General features: G+C 36.6%; 1 pseudogene; it reads right to left on the bottom strand.

Annotated features, from left to right (window-relative positions):
* Positions 1-17,410: 17,410 nt before the first annotated feature.
* On the bottom strand, positions 17,411-19,525 carry LOC149165556 (putative linoleate 9S-lipoxygenase 5 pseudogene; annotated as a pseudogene).
* Positions 19,526-21,892: the final 2,367 nt, after the last annotated feature.

The following is a 21,892-nucleotide window of genomic DNA, read 5'->3' as shown; positions in this document are numbered from 1 at the left end:
GATGAAGCATTTGAAATTTGATATGTCTTTCTTCTTTTTATTTGATCTATTTGGAGTTCTTTCATCAAATTTTACAATGTTCCCGTGGTCAAATTTTCCAAAGTTTCTCTTCTTAAATTTTCTATGGTTCCCCGCTTTCATTTTGTTAGCACGAAGGGCTTGAGTCTCTTTTTTTTAGGTTCATTTTTATTTCGCAACCTAATTTCTTCCTGAATCAAAAAATCCCATAGATCATCAAATGATGGTAGTTTTCCATGTGGGTAAACTCCTTAATGAATGGTTTCCATGGCGAACGAAAGCCACATAGAGAAACTGTAACTAATTCTGAATATTCAATTTTCTGATGAGTGGCGATAAGTTCATCTTTGATTTGAGTTATTTAATTAAGATAAGATGTGATAGAATCTGATTTAGTCATTTTAATATTGCAAAGACAATGCTTCAAGACTAATTTCCTATTATTATTGTTTCTCACATATAACTTTGTTAGGGAATTGTACATTTACTTGCCACTCTTTATTACTTTAACATCACGAATTATGTGGTATCTTATAGGGTATAAAATAATTATATTTTCTTATTCCTCCCTCTTTTTGAACGTTTCCTTTTACTCAAATCCCTTTTGTTGTGGAATATATTTTTCCACCTAACCTAGAAAGCCATTTTCCTCCAAGATGAAAAGTACTGGAGTTTTCCACGATAGTTGATTCCACCTTCCAATGTGTCTTCAATTATGAGGTTTGGAGGCATTATCTAAACCACAAGGAATCAAATGTTTGATAACCATCTTTCTTTAGGACTAATTTAAAATTATTCAATGCTTTGCTTCTTGTGGCTACTCCTTCACCTAGGTTTTGATACTATGTTGATTTTTTCTTATAGTAGAAACTGAATTTTCTAATCTCATAATTACTTCCAATGATTTTTATTCATAATTTTTTTTATGCCATCTATATCATTAAGTAATTATACATAGAAATATCACAAATATAACGTAATAACCATATGATCATAAAGAGACAACCCAAGACAATAAAAGACACACGATTTCATTGGAAATACCCAACCTCTCGAAAAGCCAAACCAACTTTTCTACCAAGAAAAATGCAATCTTCACCAAATTTTACAATATAATTTTCCTAGACATATGTGCCAATTTTTCAATTACAAGTACGAGTCAAGCCTGAGCAAACTACCTACGAGAAATTTGGCCTTCCCATAAAGGTCTTCCCAAAAACTCATATTTTTGCGTCTGGTCTCCTTCACTTAAATGAACATAAAATATCTTGTCTTGTAAGATTCGAATTCATGCCAAGTGGGGAGGTCAAATTGTCATATATATATAGTGGTTAAACGAGTGCCCTTGTGACCAAGGGTAACTTCTAATGGTGGGACAGACTTAGGCTTCGTGGAGCTTACACAAATAAATATAAAAATTGAATTTTTCTTTTTATATTGATAATTTATTTTTTTGATTTTGAAGGACCCTTAGCATGCGAGAATACCTCCCAATGCTACAAAAACAGGGGAAGGATGCATTCTACATGATTACATATGTTATCACATTAATCCATGTAGGTTTGATTTAGGTAGGCTTAGAAAGCACTTTGGGAAATCAACTTGGACCAAAATATTTGGGTGTCGGGTGTAGCCAATCATGGACCCCTTATAATAACATTTCCATTCAAGTGCAACAAACATTCAAAATTCTTTTACAATTGCAAAGTTACTTTACCAAAAGTGCATTCATATCTTATCACAATGTACAACTTCTTTGATTGTCACATAAAGGGTCTCAAGTTACCCTTGGACAAAACCTACCAATTTTATCCTTCACAACTTGGATCCTTTTCCTCTCACCTTGGACACACCAAGAGAATTGTCCATCTTTGCTCAATCACACCATTGTTTTCTCCCTTAACATATTTAACTAAATCTTTGACATCACTATCTAGTTTTTATGTCGGATTTTTGTGTTGGCATGCATTGAAACCATAATGAAAGCGTTGAGTCACAATTCTTTGTCACACGTAGTGAATGAGAGTTGAAACCATAATGAAAGAGTTGAGTCACACTTCTCTCGGGCACAGTGAAAGAGAGTTAGCAGCAAGTCTCTATGTCTTACCCAGTGGTGTGTGATAAAATAATCGGTGTCCTCTCTTTTAACCATGGTGGTGCAACCGTGGCAGAGCATATTACTATTTAGGGCGGCGAATTTGCTATAGTGTTATGAAGAAGAAGCTCATAATAGAATGCTTATCAGGTGAACAATGATCATATCCATCCTTCTTGAGACTTTTGAAAGTTGATGCCTTTTACTTTGATTTACTAGCAAGTGAAACATATCTCTGGTTTTCTCTCTTTTTGAAAATATCTTCAAAACAAATGGAACCACAAAGTGTTTTGGTCTAGACAATCATTCACTCAAACACACTCTCATTGTTTTTCTTGTGCTTAAGATAATTGGTTTGAGTGTAAGGCGTCATGGATAACAATAACCACTAGAGAAGTGAAGAATGTAGAGAGAGATAATAATAACCACTAGAGAAGTGAAGAGTCGCTCGGTAGTTCATAGTACACTCTTAAGTATTCCAATAGGACTAGACCATTGACAGTGATGGTTTCTAAATGGGTTTACTTTGGCTTTGGATTTGGCTTTGAATGGTGCTAAGATGAACTCTTATATTGGATCTTGCCACCTTGGGATCTATAAATTAGTGGCATGATTTAAACTCCTCACATGACCCTCACGCTTTGTAGCCAATTTCTTTTGTGAAAATATCATCAAACTTATAATTAACTTTGTAAAACATAAAATATTTCTCTAAATATTTTTGTACGGTCTAAAATAAAATATTGCTCCAACAACGTCACTAAATATGACTCCTCAAAGATAAGTAACATAATAAACCACTTGAGTGGTTGAATCAGTGGGAAGTCGATGCGGGAGCAGAAATGAAAAAAATAATTTTAGAACCCCAAACTTAATAGGTGCCAATGTAATGGTAAAAATGCATGGCATTCTTTCTGGTCGGCCTGCCAAATTTAACTTCCCCTTAAAATATATTAAGCTCCAAATGATATGGTAAGTATATTTATAACTATTACGGATCAATATCGTAGGGCGTAGGATCAAAGCCGCTTGAAAAAAGTTATTTTCTTCGCAGTAAATAAGAAAAACCCTCCAACAAAGATCTTATTCTTTGCAGTAAATAAGCAAAACCCTCCAACATATATCTTAGAAAGCAACGAGATGGAGGAATCAAGAAATGGAGGCGAAAATGATAATATCAATTGTACAAGAGAAACGTTTCAGCAGGATGCAAGAGAAATGTTTCAGCGGCTTATTTGTCATATAGGGAAGGAGACAAATAATGACCTGTTATGGAAAAGATTTGCAGCTTCCACAGCAACAAGTAGAACAGATGACTTTTCACAGGAAGAGTGTGAAAATCAGTGTGATGTTCAGCAACACTTCATCTCTAGCGTAGTGTTTAGATGGATTGAACGAGACAATGGAGATGAGTGGGAATTCGAGAACATTTGGGACAATGTGTATGTACGTCAATTAGATGACATTGGACAGAAACCCAACTTTGAATGGCATACTGTGAACTACGGTGGCAAAAGAAATATCCAGGCTGCAATGGCTGAGAACGCCAATATTGTTTTGCTGCGAACTATCTTTGATTGGAGTCGCCTCGACGGAAATGTGTGCAGCCATCAAATTGTATGGAGTGGGAATTTCGCAGATTGTCATCGGGTACTGCAACTCTTGGAAGACAATAGTAATTCTATTCAATTGAGAATTGAACGTTCTGATCTTCATCCTCATTTGCGAGAGCAATACATTTCTCGCCATCGCAGTCATCCCTTAGCTGCTGCTTTGGCAGCTATTGGCTCTTCTCGGACTGTTATGGCTACAGATGAAGTCCTCGGCGCAGATGATGGTGAAGGCGACAGCTTGTTGTGTGCCATTTGCCAGGAGACGCTATCCATTGGAGAATATAAAGCAAAAAAATTGCCATGCAATCACGTTTTTCATTGGAACTGCATTTTAAAGTGGTTTTATCATAAACTTGAATGCCCCCTGTGCAGGAATGAATTTCAGCGGCATTGTGGCGGCGTGTAAGCTCTGTACCGAAGCCGAATTCTTGTAAATGCATTATGCGAACTGACACCCACGACACCTACTGGTGTCGTTATTTATACCATATAAGTGAAATGTGGGTAAGTAAATAAATTTTCCATTCAGCGTATTAATATCAAAAGCTCAAGGAGGGATTGGAAATTGTTTTAAATTTGGACTTTAGTTTCGTCAATCAGATGAATTCAGGGCGAATTAAACTATGAATAGAAGAATATCTGGTTGAACATATTTATGTGAAAAGGTGAACCAAAATATTATTGCTTAAGTGAATGTTTAATACAAACCATCCATCCGATGATATCTTTTATAGTTCACTTTGTTTTGGTTCATTTGTGTAAAATACATAATCAATAAATAATGAACTGCATTTAATATCAATTAAAAATTAAATTCTCGCTTATTTGTTTGTCTATTAATGACTGCTCCTCTAATTTTCTTGTTGGTATGAGAGCAGGAGCTTGTCTCCCTCACGGGAGGGCTGAAATATGATGCTTTTTTAGTTAGAGTGTTTCTTTTTAGATTATTGCATTGTTGATATTCCTTTTTTTCCTTGTCTCACTGGGCCTGGTTGGAAGGAGAGGGAAGAAATATTTCAACTAAAATCGAGTGAGTTGTTCGTATGGATTTTGTTAGCAGATTTGGATAGCACTAAAATTTAGTAAAGGGGAGAAGATTACAATTGGTTATATCATTGGAATTGTGCTATTGATTGGCTCGACTTGGGGTCCACTCTCATGGTTGATGTGCAGCATTATTTTCCCCATGGAAACCCATTTCGCTGGGCTGAGAATCGTGGTCTGTGTTAACTTATGCTTTACCACTGTAAACTCCAATTCATTCCTCGAACTTCTCTATCACTTAGAAATAAGAGATTTTTCTGCTACTAGGGGCCCTAGTACGCCCCCAAGAAACAAAGAATATTCGAGATAAAATGTGAACATAATTGAAAAAGAAGGAGATGTAGGTCAGAGGTGAGGCCTGCACATGTAGACTACACTAAGAACAAAGAGATCACTCTAATACACTCTATTATCCATCAATCAAAGATTACATCATTAAATACAATACTAGGAATTAGGAAGTTGCAACCAAACCCCTAAACTCTAGGAACTAATCTTAAACTAGTGAAAATGTTACAACTATATAACCATTTTCTCCATTAATACAAAATAATATTAATTATTTTCAACTCTCTCCCTTAATGGAGAAAGGGTTCTCCTTGACTCCTAGCATCCTTCTAAACAATTCAAATTTCACACTTGCAAGAGGCTTTGTAAAAATATGAGCCAAATTGTCACAAGTTTTACAATATTCAACAATAATTTCTTTTGACTGTATCTTCTCTCTGAAAAAATCAAACTTAGTGTCTATATATTTGGTGTTTTTGTGAAACACTAGACTGTATGCCAATTTAATGGTGCTCTGGTTGTCCCTTTTGACGGAAGTGGGATTCTTCTCTTATTTTCTTACATCTTTGAGAAGTCTTCTCAACAAAGATACCTCAACACACCTTTTGCTGCTATGCAGTGACTTTCAAGTGGTTTTGACATGAATTGGCTCAAGACACTAACAGAGTATGCTAAGTCAAGTCTGGTTGTTGTAAAGATATATCAAGCTTCCAACCAACTGTTTATACATTGTAGCATCAACTTCTTTAGTGCCATCGTCACTGGTCAACTTCATATTCTGCTGCAAAGGTGTCGCTGTTGATCTACACTGATCCATACCAAACTTTTCTAACAGATTTCTGGCATACTTCGCTTGGGTAAGAAAATTTTTCCGAGTATCTCTGCATACTTCTAATCCGAGACAGTAATGAAGTCTTCCAAGGTCTTTCCTCTCAAAAACTTGTGCCATAAGCCTTTTGATTCCTCTGATTAAATCATTTGCATCTCCTGTTATAATCATGTCATCTACATACAAAGAAATTAGAATAATCTGCCCCTGCTTATTATACTTGGTATACAAATTTGGGTCGTTCAAACTTCTATGAAAGCCATACTCTAGAAAGAAACAATCAACCTTTTCATACCAAGACCTCGGTGCTTGTTTTAAACCATATAAAGCCTTTTTCAATCTGCAAAAAAGATGTTCCTGCCCCTGCTTTACAAACCCTTCTAGTTGTACCAAGTAAATTTCCTCTTTTAATTCACAATTTAAAAATGCAGATTTGACATCAAACTGGTGTAGCTCGCAATTATATTTAGTAGCTAAAGCAATAAACATTCTGATTGTATTTAACTTTGCTACAGGTGCAAAAGTATCATCAACATCTATACCTTCATGCTCTGAATATCCTTTTGCAACCAACTTAGCTTTTAATTTCTCTATACTTCCATCTGCATTCATTTTTGGTTTAAAAGCCATTTACATCCTATGGGTGTTTTATTCTTAGGAAGTTAAACTAAATCCCAAGTGTCATTTCTAAGAATTGATTCCATCTCTTCATTCATTGCAGCTCTCCACTCTTTGAATTGACTAGCTTCTTTGTAATTAGTGGGCTCTACAATGTTCAAAACATTTGACATCAAAGCATAGTCTCTCAATTTTAATGATAATTGAGTCTTCCTACAGATCTCCTTGGTAGGGGACTTACCTCAAATTCTTCAGCTCTAAATGGGCTTGCTTTTTCACCTTTTTCCTGTTCTTCTTTCTGCTTTTTCTCTCTTTCATCCTTGCTACTTTCATCCATCAACAATGGAGTTTGCCAATCATCACCAATGCATCTTTCACATCTTTGATTCGTGCAACAAATGCAGCAGCAGTCTCATTTTCGTTCATCCTCATCCAAAATAGCTTGCTTTTAAGTGCCATAACTCGACTTGTGTTCTGGGTCTGATACACAGTTTTGATCTTCGTCCAGATCTCTGCGGATGTTTTACAGTCTCTGATGTGTGGGATAATTTTGTCCTACACAGATATTTTCAGCAAAACTTTTGCCTTGTTCTCTCGCTTATCCCAATCTTGCTCTTGCGCCCCCCCCCCATTCACCCTCTCCTCATCACCTATAACTATGGACCAATCATTCGCACCTTCAAGCAAGGTTTGGATCTTAAACTTCGAGTTCGTGAAGTTAGATCTATCAAGTTTTCCAGACTCATGGAGGTAAGATTCCTTCGTATTACTCATTAGGATCAGATTTAAGAAATGAATCTACCCAACAGTACCAAAAAATCGATACCTTTCAAATCGATCTGTCACTGATTCAGATCCGCCAATATCTGACAACTCAGCAAAAATCAGTTGCACTTCGATGAGCAAATTCGTTGTTTTTCAATACAGCCAAAAATCGATCTCATCAAAACTGATCCGACCTGCCTCTCTCGGATAGATCTACAACTTCTTCGATCTACTCCCTTTGAAATTTGCCAAACGAATATGAGGCTTCTCGCAGATCTCCTTGAAGGTGGATTGGCGCGTCCCCGAGCGTATTGGCGCGTTCCCAAGCGAAAAATCCATGTTAATTGGGTATTTTGGTGCTCTGGCGCGATTAATAGACTGACAGTCATGCCAATTCCGCTCCAGGTGTTCTGCAATCCACCTGCTTAATTGAGCACAAAGCTCCTTGTGTACACCACACAGGGAATTCTTCCACAAGGGCAAGCTTGCCACAAAGGCACTTCAGTCACAAGAGGTGATACAAGATCAGGCTCACCCAATCTGAGCTCTGATACCAAGATAAAATGTGAACAAAATTGAAAAAGAAGGAGATGTTGCTCACAGGTGAGGCCTGCACCTGGAGACTACACTCAGAACAGAGAGATCACTCTCGTACACTCTATTATCGATAAATGAAAGAATACATCATTGAATACAATACTAGGAATTACGAAGTTGCAACTAAACCCCTAAACTCTAGGAACTAATCCTAAACTAGGAAGAACGTTACAACTATGTAACCATTTTCTCCATTAATACAAAATAATATTAATTATTTTCGATTGTTCCCATCAAAGAGATAAGAGATGAGGGAGAATACACTTGATCCAATGTTGGCAAAAAAAAAAAAAATGTCGTCATGTGCTAGAGATTGGCTTCATTGTTTTTTATTTGGTGTATGGATTTTGTGAGCTTGTATGCTACTTTATAAAAATGTCAGAACTAATTAAATGAACATAGTAGTATAGTTAAATTATAATTAAATTAATGGTTATTCACATTTATAGGTGCTGAGAGAATAAATTGCTAATTTAATTGTGAATATGTTATATGTTGATGGGCTTTGTTGTGCTTCGAGCTTCAAGAGCAGCTATTACATGTTATGTTATGGGATCCATGTGTTTAAAAGACTCAGTTGCATAATTGACTGTTGGATATCAAGATTGTCTTTCGGATAAGCATCAATTAGACAAAGTTAATTAAATATGGTTAGAGGCGATTATGTCTTAAATGAGTTGAATGGGAAGCTCGCATTGTCCGGTTAACTTTAGAGTAGGGATAAGTGTCAAGGAAGACCATGCACATGTGAATTGTAATTTGAAATTTTTTGTAGTAGTGTTTGAATTAAAGGGGGAACTTAGAATAATGCTCAGTTTAGTAAATATTTAAGATTAGGTTGTTCGTTATTAGAGTTTTGTCTAGAAAATCTCTCAACAATATTCTCCTTGTTTGGAATCTGTTGGATCCATAGTTACACGGGTATCACTCCGAGGCATGGGAGAGTAAGTACCTGAAGATCCCCCACTCTTGTGAGCTTGGGAGCTGATCAGAAATGCTCCAAAACTGTCAGGATCTTCAACAGGTACTATGGAGCTTTTCGAGAGCTTCACTAGAACAAATTTTTGATGCTTTGGGAGCTTCACTGCAATGAATAAGTGCAAACTTAGGTGTATTTGATGTTACCAACTTCGGTGTTGCTTGGAACTGTGCGAAGGGAAGGGTATGACGTTGGGTTTAGATCTAGATATGGGTCTCGAACTAAGAGAAACAACTCATTTATGGAAAGCCCTTATATCGAAATGAAGATGAGGCCTCTCGCCAATCCTGACATTGGAAAGCTATTTATTCTCCTCATATAAGTTGATGGCTATAAGAGAATTTAGGAATATTATCAGCCACTAGCAAAACCATCATTATCGCCGCAGCTAAATGGACAAAAGATGGAATACTAAAGAAAATAAAAATAATTGAAATTATGAAATATAAATATCATTAAAAAACCTTTTTTAAGTTAATTTACATATTTATTCAAGTATAAAATATGTATTAACTTGGAAATTTATAATTTTATTATACAAACTCTTTTTAAAATAACATTGGATTTAAACTCTATTGTTTTAAGTTTTTTAATTACTACTATATATATTTTATTTTTTCTTGTCTCTATTATAATTAGGTGTAATATATATAATATTGGTAAGATTACATAAGGGAGAAGAATTGAATGACTGACTTAACAACCTAGTAATCAAGTAATAACAACCTTTTTCCGGTTTGGGAGTTCTGCATGTTTCTTTGTTGGGAAGGGATTTGATTGAGAAATTCTTGATGGATTAATATTTTTTATTTTTTTGGCAGTGTTTCAAAGTTCAACCTTTTACATATTTCTTTGCAAGATGGAATTTGATTGGCAAGTTTTCGATGGAAATAAATTTAAATTTTATTTAAATTTTTAATATATATTAAATTTTAATATATTATATTATTGCCGCTCACAACTTGACATTTCTTGTGAATTTGAATTCATTCCCTCGTATTGAAATTACTCGCTTACTGAAAACTTGTGCAACATAGGTTGGATCTCATGAGCACTATTTATGTGCCTTGTATTTGGAATTTGTGATTGAATAATACGAATTATTTTTTGTGTGTAATATGCTCCTCTAATTTTCAAAATAATGGTGTAATATTTGATGTTGAACGTTTACTATTTGAAAAGTGAATTAAACCTTTACTCAATTTAAGACTCAATGTCCTTTTCAAAAAATTTATTCCTTAAATTTAAAATTTCAAAATTCATAGTTTATTTTTTGAAGAAAAAATAAGATGAAAAAGAGAAGGCTTAGTTATGGGAAGAGAAAAACTTGTTAGTGTAACAATCAAAATTGCATAAACGCATTCATTTAATTCAATGATGCTATAGTCAACTTCGTGGAGTGAATGTCTCAATCATACATCAATATAGAAGGTTAGTTAGTTGGATAATATCTATCAATTTAATTAGTTTTAACAACTTCCTAAAGGCTATAAATAGATTCATTTACTAAGAAAGAATCACACCTAAGAAAACTAGCATTTATAACTCTGAAACACACCCTTAACAACTAATAGATTCTTTTACTAAGAAAGAATCACACCTACGAAAACTAACATTTATTACTCTATAACACACCCTTAACAACTAATTTCCTAATATTGATCAACAAAGTCTAGATATGGTCCAACCTAGGGCTTTTAAATATTATCAGATACTGATTTCCATACAAAGAAAGAACCATCCATTGGAATGCATAAGTATGTGTAACTAGTTATTGTAATTACTTGTCTACTAGGATCTTATCGCTAAATATGGTCCATTTGACCATCATATCTTTATAGTTATACTTATATTTTTACCTTTAATTCCCCCTACATCACCACCATCATCATCTTGGTTTTTCTTGGATCACCTATAACCATGCTCTAATTTTGTTAGCTTACCCTCAACCATGCTTCTAGTTCATGGATTATTCTCAACCATTCTCTCGATTTTCTTTCTTTACCCTCAACACGCTCTCAATGTCCTCATATACTCGCCCAAGGAACGACGTCCTATTGTGGTTTCTACTTACACAAAGAACACATCGATATGACTACATACCATAAAATGAATTGGTTTAAGCTTACCATAAATCTGTACTTACAAGTTCGTTTGTATATTATCATGAACTACGTAGGGGTACACAATAAGAGACAACAGATTACATGGGGAAAAAACCAACTAACGTTTCTACCAAGGAGAATTCAATATTTAGCAATGTTTATAATAGAAATTATATAGAAATTTGTGCCAATTTTCCAAATATTGATATGAGTCAAACATAGTCAAACTTCTTGCTAGAAATTCAATCGAACCATAAACTTGACCTTCTTTAGAAACTCAGATTTCCATGTCTAAAACTATGCTTTTTTGGTTGCTTTTAAAACTCAACTTTCTACATCTTATCTCTTTCACTTTAACAAACAAAAGATATCTTGTTAATTTTGGAAACCGTAGTAAAATTCCTCCTTGGACAACTCAAATGATTGAGATAATGATTGCATTAGATTCCTCCTTTTGAGAGGACCAAAATTGAACTATAGATGACCCAATTTGGTTAAGAGGAAGTTGAATTATGAGTTATTTTATTCATACATTTATTATCGAATGGGTCGACTCTAATCCCAAGTGAACCCTCAGGAAAGAATATAAATAGAAGAGAACTAAAGGTAATTTGGATACATCTTCTCTTCTCTTTTGTCTCGATCCACATAGGTTCAACGTAAGGAGTTCACCCAAGGTTAGGGTCTTCTACATCTTCGTCATTAGCACAGAACATGGTATTTTGATCCTTGGACATTGAAACATAAGCCTATGAGACTGAATATAGACCCTTTGATGCTGGCACAGAGGCCTATGGGAGTGACTAGAGCTTTAGAGGAAGATTGGAAGGTTCAGGTTCCCGGTCAATCGCATATTGTTGTCTTGACAACGATGAAGACATCTTAGTCTCTCACATATTAACTGTAAAGGAGAAATTTTGGAATTTAGGTGTATTTCACCATTGTCGCACACAGAAAGGATTCTTGAGAGTGACCCACAATAATAGTCACCCACATACAATGGCCAAGAGAGCGACCAAGGAATTTTGGTCACACACAGATAATTTTGATAAGATAAACTTCAGTTCAAATCTAGGATTTGACATCTTGACTTTAGTTGATTTCAGTGATCCAATAGATCTAGATTTCTGTAGATATGATTTGCTATTATCTTCTACAAAGATATGTATTGGGCTCATTGATAGTGACAACAGTGCCCAACAGTGCTCGACATACTAACAACAATATACAAGAGTTGACATCAGTTTGTGACAACACATTACAAGCATCACTATGAGGATTTTGATTCCTAACACGATTAGATATGTTTCATGAATATCATTATTGTTTTGTTTCACAGATAAAGCTATGGATCATTTTACTCTCTTTTTCTGCATCATTTTATGATGATCTAAGAAGAATAAGATTTGCAAGGGTTTTCCCCATACTGCGTTTTTCCCTTGTCTCAGACCAATCCTGGTGTCTCTATGTGTGCATGATTATATCTATTGTTACCTTTATGTTCTGTTGCATTGATAATGATGGTGATGTTGTTTCTTTCTATGTTATTGCATATGTTGATGTATAATGGTGTAAATCTATATAATGTAATGATGATATGGGGTGAACTTAATGTATTAATGATGGAAAGAAACTATCATAGAAAAGAACAATGTCACCTACGAAAAATTAACATGGTATTAGAGTTGGGATGAAGAAAATTCATGGAGATGACCTCGATGATGACCCCTTTGATGGAAGCAAGAAGAGGATAGTGGAGATGTAAAAGAATTATCTTTTATAGGGTTTGGTGATAACACTAGGCATCTTGATGATTAGGGTTTGATGGTTTATATGAGGTGACAGTTGGAGAGAAAACCCTGGTTTATGGCAAACGCTTGAGATTAGATGTATGAAACACTAGCATGGTCTATATAAATATGCTCAAGCACTTGACGAAGGTTTGATGAAGTCGTAGATGGGATAATCCCTACCAGAGCTCGTTGGATACTTGAAGACAACATTGGTATATGTACCATGGACATTGATAGCTCTTAAATATTGGTTCAAGAGGGAGAGGATCACCTCTCATTGAAGATACGTAATCCTTGACTTATGATGTTTTACTCTTGCTTAGACTTATGGATCTAATTATTTCTTTTATCATTTCTTATACTTCCTACATGTATATTTGAGTATATGGATGTATCTATCCTCCTTCATGATATATAGATCCCTCTTAACGATCATTTGATATTCTAGAAAGAAAACATATATCTGAAAAGAGGTAAAGAGGCACTTTATGAAAAAGTGACAAGCACTACAAGCTGCCTAAGAGAAGGTGCACATGTATTTGAAGACTAAAAGGTATAGAAGGTATATTGCTTCAATGTTATGTTTCAGCTAGAACATTGGATGACTAGGTAAGCCCTAAGGTATGATGATAATGTCTCTTTATTTAATGGCTCATACATGTATATGAAAGTGTCTTGGATCGATGTCTCCTCTAATGAAATGTTACTACTAGTTTTGAATTCTATGAGGCTATCTAATATTGATACATTGATAGACTTGATGTTTTTCTAAGATATATGATCTATCCGTTGGACATATTGATCCTATAAAGAAGGCTAGAACCTTGACTCTAGTAAATGATATTCATGATACTTGTCACGATGGATTTCATATAGAAGGATGGTTCATTAACTCCTATACATGATTGACACTCTTGTTGTTTTGATAAATATTTATTGAATGATCTAACCTGATTTCATTCATCATGAAGACCATGGTAACCTTTATGTAGGAAGTATAAGTGTAAGATTGATAAGTAGATCTCTTACTAACTATGGGTGTGGTTAAACTTAATATCCTAAATTGATTACGTGACTTAATAGAATAATGTTATTGTGCTCATAATGGTTGAGATATGATGTTGCATCTATCTACTGATTTGAGTCTAAACAGTTGATGAAGGATTGGTGTGATGATGTTGATGGCCATATCTGTTATTGCATGACTTAAGTTGAGACAAGTTCCTTACATGGATAAAGACGAATGACGTAGATCGCTAGTGAGAGGGAGAATCTCTTCTCAAGATTATTTAGCCTTATTACTATTTTTATTCTATGTTGATGAAGTATGATTTATGTTCATATGAAAGTATTGATCTATAGTAGAGCCTTAGATTTGAACCTCATACAAAAATTATGGTTTCTACACCAGACGTAGTCACGGATCTAGGAGATCTCGTCCTTGGATAGTCGCATGCTAAGGCCTAGACAATGTCTAGGCAACTAAACTCGCTCTCATGCTAAAATGAAGGGAGAGACCAGATGTTTAGTTTTTATTGACCAGCATCCGAAGCTTTCTGAATTTTCTTGAATTTCGAATCAAAGTGTGTATGACATATTCTGCCACTCTTAACTGGTTTATGAAATTTTTGAGTTAAATTTTTGATCATATAATGAAGTATTGTGAATGAAATCATATGGTCACATGGAAGATGCCACTACCATAGATGTACTGCAGATAACATCGAGAGATGATAGAAAGAAAACCTTAAATAATTTCCATAACATGAACATAAAGACGGAACTTATGTTTAGAGGTGACCAAGACATACATATAGATATTTCACTATGTTTGTGCTACAAGAGGTTGGCATGATTTGGAATTATTGGTATATATGAAAAGCGTTTTGACATGATACTTGACAATAACTTTGAAATGATTATTGGTATGTGCTTTGACTATAGATCTCTCTACAATAGTAATTTGGACTTGACCTAATGTCTACTGATATGATTTTACAATTGTTGATTTTTCGCGATATCGATGCGATGTGGGCATGATGACTTATGTGGATATTTAGATATTGGCCTCCTTATTCTTAGCACAATGGTTGAAAGCATGATAGTTGTGATTATGAGAATAACTTGATGAAGCCTATGACTTATATTGCATAATCGAATTCAGACTTTATATGAGATCTACGTGTCTCCTGGATGGATATATTAATAATACGATAATGATGACTTTGATTAATGTTTTAAATCCTGCAGTGCTCTTTGCATCCACTGATGGAAACTAGTACGAATTTGCACAGTTCTAGTGCTAGAAACTACGCACATCCCATTTTTTTGTGTTACAAACTTAGAAGGTGTGTGCAAGCTTGATGAACAACACACACCAAGGGTGATTTTTAATTTGATAAACAACCCCAAAAATCAAAATACAAGCTAAAATGTGAAGTAAAAATAATGAAAATGAATATATGAAAGAGATGGTTTACCTGGAGAAAATAGCTCGTGATTTGGTCCAATAATTTTCCTAGAATCTGCCTCTGAATTTCTTGGTGAAACTGCACTCTATCATTCTCAAATGGTAAAAAACACAAATGGTAATTTTTTTTTACCTTTTTGGATTTTAAAAGTTTTGAGGCCCATTATAATAATATTTTTTCATATTAGCCTCTCAAATCCAAAATTTTAGTTTTTTTTGCCATATTTTTGAGCGGTGATTATTTTTTATTTTAAGTGTGCAAATCATAGGTTATTTATGTAAATGAATCATCTTGGTATTGAGTATATTTTTATCACTTTTTTAAACTCGTTAAAGACTTACAAAAATAAAAAACAAGTAGTTTTTTTTATGCCTTTTTCAGACTCCCTAGCCAATCATGGACCCCTTACAATAACATTTCCATTCAAGTGCAACAAACATTCAAAATTCTTTTACAATTGCAAAGTTACTTTACCAAAAGTGCATTCATATCTTATCACAATGCACAACTTCTTTGATTGTCACATAAAGGGTCTCAAGTTACCCCTGGACAAAACCTACCAATTTTATCCTTCACAACTTGGATCCTTTTCCTCTCACCTTGGACACACCAAGATAATTGTCCATCTTTGCTCAATCACACCATTGTTTTCTTCCTTAACATATTTAACTAAATCTTTGACATCACTATCTAGTTTTTATGTCGAATTTTTGTGTTGTCATGCATAGAAACCATAATGAAACCGTTGAGTCACAGTTCTTTGTCACACGTAGTGAAAGAGAGTTGAAACCATAATGAAAGAGTTGAGTCACAATTCTCTGGGGCACATAGTGAAAGAGAGTTAGCAGCAAGTCTCTATCTCTTACCCAGTGGTGTGTGATAAAATAATCGGTGTCCTCTCTTTTAACCATGGTGGTGCAACCGTGGCAGAGCATATTACTATTTAGGGCTGCGAATTTGCTATAGTGTTATGCAGAAGAAGCTCATAATAGAATGCTTATCAGCGTAATAAAATGTGAACAATGATCATATGCATCCTTCTTGAGATTTTTGAAAGTTGATGCCTTTTACTTTGGTTTACTCGCAAGTGAAACATATCTCTGGTTTTCTCTCTTTTTGAAAATATCTTCAAAACAAATGGAACCACAAAGTGTTTTAGTCTAGAGAATCATTCACTTAAACACACTCTCATTGTTTTTCTTGTGCCTCAGATAATTGGTTTGAGTGTAGGGCGTCATGGATAACAATAACCACTCGAGAAGTGAAGAATGTAGAGAGAGATAATAATAACCACTAGAGAAGTGAAGAACGTAGAGAGAGTCGCTCGCTAGTTCATAGTACACTCTTAAGTATTCCAATAGGACTAGACCATTGATAGTAGTCGAGTCGTGATGGTTTCTAAATGGGTCTACTTTGGCTTTGGCTTTGGCTTTGAATCGTGCTAAGATGAACTCTTATATTGGATCTTGCCACCTCGGGATCCCTCCTCACAAGACTAGAAGCCCCTTGGTTGACCCTCACGCTTTGTAGCCAATTTATTTTGTGAAAATATCATCAAACTTATAATTAACTTTGTAAAACATAAAATATTTCTCTAAATATTTTTGTACGGTCTAAAATAAAATATTTTTCCAACAACGTCACTAAATATCACTCCTCAAAGATGATAAGAAATGCAGAAGACAAAAGTTTAGGCAAACACACTGGAGCTCACAAGTGCAGATCACCAGGAGCTCCTACCAGCAAATGCATTTGCTTCACTTATTCATTAATCATCAGGAATTAAATAGATACATAGGAAAAAACAGATTCCTAATTAATAGGAACTGAATGTCAAATAAAGAGAAAATCATAACTACGTAACCTATTCTCCATTAATTTCTAACATCCCCCCTTAATGGAGAAATGTATTTTTAAACACACTTAAAATGTCCCTAAACAAATCAAACTTCAGTCTTCCTAGTGGCTTAGTAAATTGTAGTTCGAGCTATTCTTCTGTCACGTCCGCCTCAGATGTCCACACAATTTCCTTTAAAGCAGTAGAAAAATTCTCGTAGAACTTGTTGTACTCCAGGGTATTCCCGCCAGCTACAACAAAGAGAGAAGGAGAAACTTCAAAAAACTCTCTAACTATAGAAAGATGCCCCTTTCTACCTATTTCAGACCCCTGGAACCTCATCTTGTAATCACGTCTTTTAACATTGAACCCAAGTGGCTTCACGCTCGTAGGGCATTGATGAGTCCATCACCGCCATACCCCTCTTAAGGAGATCTGCAGGCAACCCTTGTTCGTCAAATCTCCAGTCCTTGTATGCTACCGCGGACATCTCCATGGCATACTTTCCAGGAAACACGGTTCTTTCAAAAATGCCTCCGCCATTTATAAGAATTTGGCGAGCCAGAGCGTTGATGTTCATGGTGTCCCAGAAATGGGGGCTCAGTAGCTTATACACAGGATGCATCACACTCAGATGTCGGTTGGTAGCGATGACAAATGGCTCCGTGACTGCGTGAGTCTTAAGCCAGTGACTAATAAGCTGATGGTAACCAGAATCATTAACAACTACGTAGGCCTTGGCAAGCTGCCATAAAGCTCCTTCTGCGCCTTCCTCTGCTGAAGTAAACACCTTACAAACACTTTCCGGACGTTGATCTGAAGGGGGTAGGCTCAGCTCGATTGCGACTGGTCTTAATGTGCCATCCTTTTTAAGGAACAGAATTGTGCGAGAAGCATATATCTTAGTGGTAGGCAGAGCGTTTATTCGGTTCACATAAGTCATGAAGACATCATGGTGGTCCAGAATGAACAGCCTGTTGTCCTCCATACTCTGCTCTACTGTTAGCCCATCGAGATTCTTTTGTATATGTGAATCCGTAATAGAACTGATCTGAGGACCATATATCTTTGGGTCCAGTTTACTTCTCGGAGGAAAACTTTGAAGTCTCTGTATAACAACAGGATCGACACCGGCCAGCATCTGGCGCGCAAACTCTTCGTCTGTCCTCCACGCAAATTCGTCAGTGGCAATAACTTGAGGACGCGGATACTTGAGCAACTTTTCGCCGTCTGTTGTGAGAAACTGCTTGAGCAATTGTTGGCCGTCTGTTGTGAGGAACTTGATGAGCTCAGGAGGAATGAGACTCGTGATAGCGTCCAGAACTGGGTTGTCGGGCATCTTTATCCCATCGGAGTAGAGCTTCACAATGTCTTCAAAGGAATCGAATTCGTTGGGTGTTGGATCCAACAGAGATTGGAGCTCTGGAGCTCGGGTGTGAAGCGCTCCAATTACCTTCTCAGCAGGTACCATTGATGATGGATACCTGCTGTCCCGTAACAGATTTTCAGCAGACTTATTTGACGTCATCAAGGCTTGCTGAGGCATACTTTTCACATCCAACTTGTAGAGTCCTCCTATGTGAATACCTGTAGCAATGGGCTTCATCTGATCCAACAAATCTTTAATAATGCAATAAGATTTAAAAAATTCTACCTTGAGGTCCTGATCTGTAATCTTGGACACAGAAATCAGGTTCTTCTTAATGCCAGGAACATACCGCACATCAGATATATTCCTGATCTTACCATCAGGCAGAGTAACAAGGACATCTCCATGTCCCTTGATCTCGTACCCACTATTATCTCCAAGTTAGACTTTTACTCTAGTGTTGGATTCTTTAAAATTTCTGAACCATTGCTTTTTACCTGACATATGCGAGGAGGCTCCAGAATCCACGATCCAAATATCTGATTCATCCTCCTTAGCAGCAGTGTCACCCTCGGCCATAAATAGTCTAACATCCAGATTCTGATCTGGGTCTGTATCTGCATCTGTATCTGCCAAATGACCTGCATGCCTTTTCTGATTGTACCTCTCTTGATTTGCCTTCTTCTTGCGACAAAATTTAGCAATATGGCCTATCTTACCACAATAAAAACATTCAGGAGCAGAGTCATTTCTATACGAGGTCATACCTTGTGGTGTCATTTCTGATGTGTTGCCCCTCCTCTGATCAGCCATCGCTCTCCCTTTTGGCTTGAACTTTGTTATCAATGCAAGATCTGGATCTTGAGGCTTGAGAGACGACCTCCTTTCCTCTTCATGTAGCAAAATTCCAGTAAGCTCTTCAAAACTTGGAGGCTTTTCTCTTGCATTCAATCCAGTTATAAACATCTCATAGTCATTTATCATACCGTTCATGGTGATTGTCACCAGATAATCATTTGCCACGGTTTGACCGATATGAGATGGTTTATATTTAACTTCCTTTATCCGAGATAAGAATGACGAAACAGACTCGTTCTCCTCCATCTTGATTGAGAGGATCTTCTTCTTGAGGAACAAGGTTCGGCTGGTGTTCTTGATTTCATACATGTCTTTGAGAGTTGCCTAGATCTCATTTGTTGTCTTGCAATCCCGAATATGAGGAATGATGCAATCTTTAATTGACAATTTTAGTAGGACCTTTGCCTTCATCTCCCTTTTCTCCCATTCTTGAGTTGTTGCATTCATTCCACCATTTGCAATAGTTGGCTTACCTTCATCACCGATGACAATGCTGTAGGTATTCTGACCTTCAAGCAAAGTCTGAAGCTTAAATTTCCAATTTATGTAATTGGAACCATCCAATTTGCTGCTTTCATTTAAATAATCTGCCATCTGAGAATTCATCTTTGAAAAAAACAGGCTACCCCAGCAGTAGCGCAGATCACAGATCCTTCAAGGGATCGAGCAATGTTCTTACACCGTTGCCTTACGTTGCTCCCTCGGGGCCTTCTCCAAAATGCAACCTCCAACAAATCACCAGCCCAATTGACAGCTTTCGATCTTAAGGCATAGGCGAAGGCCCACTTTGGCAATTTCTCTGCGCTCCTTCGTGCAGCGCAATTTGCAAATTGAAGGCTAGATCGAGTGGCCCAGTCGCAACGGCTTCCTCCTTACCCCAATCGACTGGATTCAATTCGAATCACATGGGCTCCTTGGAATATTCACCTCACACAGCCTGCGGCTTCCACGATAGTCTTCTACCAAAGGAGCTTGATATGGCCGGTCTTCCTCCTCCTCAGAAGTGAATCAGCAGAATGCAATCTCTCCAAATCTCTGCCTCCAGGCAAGCGATCTCGACTTCCTGAACCAGGCAGTCCGAGAATCTTTGTCAAAAGTTGCAGCAACACCCACATCTTCTTCTCAATGCCTTCAAGCTTCAAGAGTCGGCCTCAGAATGCACGGGCTCAGTGTCGATCTCTCCACCCCCATTCTTCTGCTATGGTAGCGACTTAACACACATGCAACTTACCATGCACCAGTGACTTCCTTAAGTCTCATGGAAGTTTTCAACACTCGAATCGAACAGTGCAGAGGCTCAATCCACTGAATTCGACTCCACTGTAGACTCGACTTTAGATCTTAGAAAGCACGATCCCACAACAGATCAGGCGTTGGAGCAGGTCGCAACTCTCAGCCACTTGGTGTCCTCGCTCTTATCTCGCAGCGATGGAACTAGAACGCAGTGATTCACAATCAGCTTGTTGTCTTTCCCTTCAAACGCGTGGTCTCTCTCCACTCAGGGTTATAGGCATTCTTGAGCCGTGTAGCTCCGATACCATGATAAGAAATGCAGAAGACAGAAGTTTAGACAAACACACGGGAGCTCACAGGTGCAGATCACCAGGAGCTCCTACCAGCAAATGCATTCACTTCACTTATTCATTAATCATCAGGAATTAAATAGATACATAGGCAAAAACAGATTCCTAATCAATAGGAACTGAATGTCAAATAAAGAGAAAATCGTAACTACGTAACCTATTCTCCATTAATTTCTAACAAAAGATAAGTAACATAATAAAACACTTGAGTGGTTGAATCTTTGGGTTGTCGATGCGGGAGTAGAAATGAAAAAAATTATTTTATAACCCCAAACTTAATAGGCACCAATGTAATGGTAAAAATGCATGGCATTCTTTCTGGTCGGCCTGCCAAATTTAACTTCCCCTTAAAATATATTAAGCTCCAAATGATATGGTAAGTATATTTATAACTATTACGGATCAATATCGTAGGGCGTAGGATCAAAGCCGCTTGAAAAAAGCTTTTTTCTTCGCAGTAAATAAGAAAAACCCTCCAACATAGATCTTATTCTTTGCAATAAATAAGGAAAACCCTCCAACATATATCTTAGAAAGCAACGAGATGGAGGAATCAAGAAATGGAAGCGAAAATGATAATATCAATTGTACAAGAGAAACGTTTCAGCAGGATGCAAGAGAAATGTTTCAGCGGCTTATTTGTCATGTAGGGAAGGAGAAAAATAATGACCTGTTATGGAAAATATTTGCAGCTTCCACAGCAACAAGTAGAACAGATGAATTTTCACATGAAGAGTGTGAAAATCAGTGTGATGTTCAGCAACACTTCATCTCTACCGTAGTGTTTAGATGGATTGAACAAGAAAATGGAGATGAGTGGGAATTCGAGAGCATTTGGGACATTGTGTATGTACGTCAATTAGATGACATTGGATAGAAACCCAACTTTGAATGGCATACTGTGAACTACGGTGGCAAAAGAAATATCCAAGCTGCAATGGTTGACAATGCCAATATTGTTTTGCTGCGAACTATCCTTGATTGGAGTCGCCTCGACGGAAATGTGTGCAGCCATCAAATTGTATGGAGT

This window comes from Pinus tabuliformis, chromosome 5_1 (assembly GCF_031772625.1).
Source record: "Pinus tabuliformis cultivar Carrire ecotype Pingquan chromosome 5_1, CPIR1, whole genome shotgun sequence".
In the NCBI taxonomy this organism is placed as follows: domain Eukaryota; kingdom Viridiplantae; phylum Streptophyta; class Pinopsida; order Pinales; family Pinaceae; genus Pinus; species Pinus tabuliformis.
This window is presented reverse-complemented; position numbering and strand designations above follow the sequence as displayed.